Source organism: Carlito syrichta, unplaced genomic scaffold (genome assembly GCF_000164805.1).
Source record: "Carlito syrichta isolate Samal-C Ts95f unplaced genomic scaffold, Tarsius_syrichta-2.0.1 Scaffold305731, whole genome shotgun sequence".
Taxonomy (NCBI): Eukaryota; Metazoa; Chordata; class Mammalia; order Primates; family Tarsiidae; genus Carlito; species Carlito syrichta.
Genome location: NW_007249827.1, coordinates 11,527 through 12,737, shown reverse-complemented (window position 1 = coordinate 12,737; position 1,211 = coordinate 11,527).

The window sequence follows — 1,211 nt, the reverse complement described above, 5'->3', positions numbered from 1 at the left end:
CACAAACTGCAGTTTTGGCTTTCACACAACTTATAATTCAAACTCGTGTCACATCTAAGAGCCTTAGTATTGGTCACAGGCTTCTGGGTCATGATCTTAGGATTTATTGAAGGTGTAAATTGTAGAATACAGTTTTAGAAGACAGCCATTTTGTTGAAAGAATGCGGCTGGGTTACTTGCAGGTAGCCCACTGTGAACTTTGGACTGGGCCACATTCCAAACATTCTGGGATGGGCCACTTTCGTTTGTAAAGTAAATACTTAAGCTTCTATAGAATTGTTTAACTTGGCATAAATCAATCAGCTTAGGATGAAAAGGTTTATAGGATATGTCAGTCACGGATTAGGTTATCCTTTGTTATGGGATTTTAAGATTATCATATGAAAAGGGTTTAAAGGCAATCATTGATTAAGTTTTCATGGATTAAGGTTTCTGGTGGGTGGGGGACGCCCCTCCCACATCTAACTTTGTGTATAAAAGACCCGTTGTAATTCCCAATAAAACACACATTGCTTCTGCACTAGACTGGAGTCCAGTCTCTTTCTTTCTCTCTTCTTCCCCCCAATCACTGATGCCATCTCCACCTTTGGGGTACCCTGAACCCGGCTGGAGCTGGTCTCCAGCAGGCAAGGGATGAAAAATCACCTCTTGGGTACAATGTGTACAGGTGGAGGTGATGGGTACAGTTAAAGCCAGACTTATTCGCCACCTTACAATTCATTCATGTAACCAAAAGCCACTGGTACCCCTAAAGCTACTGAAAATGTTTTTTAAAAAGGGGAGGCACGATGGACAAGGTGAGGAAGATCACAGCCTCATCTCCAAAAGACCAGCAGTTGAGTGTACTAGGAGGATGGATGGGTGAGAGAGGAGGAGGAGGAGCCCACGGGGCTGCAGAGGGGGTTGGCTGTGTCAAGGAGCGTGGATGTCATTCTGAGTAGTTGTGTTTATCGTATTGACTACAATTGCAATACATTTAATATTCATTCATTTGCTGGGCTCGGTGACTCAGCCTGTAATCCCGCACCTTTGGGAGGCTGAGGTGGTGGATTGCCTGAGCCCGCGGGTTCGAGACCCGCCTGCACAGCGAGACCTCATCTCTACAATAAATCAAAAAATCAGCCGGGCATAGTAGCACGCGCCTGTAATTCCGGCTACTCGGAAGGCTGAGGTGGAAGGATCGCCGGAGCCCAGCAGGTCGAGGCTGCGGT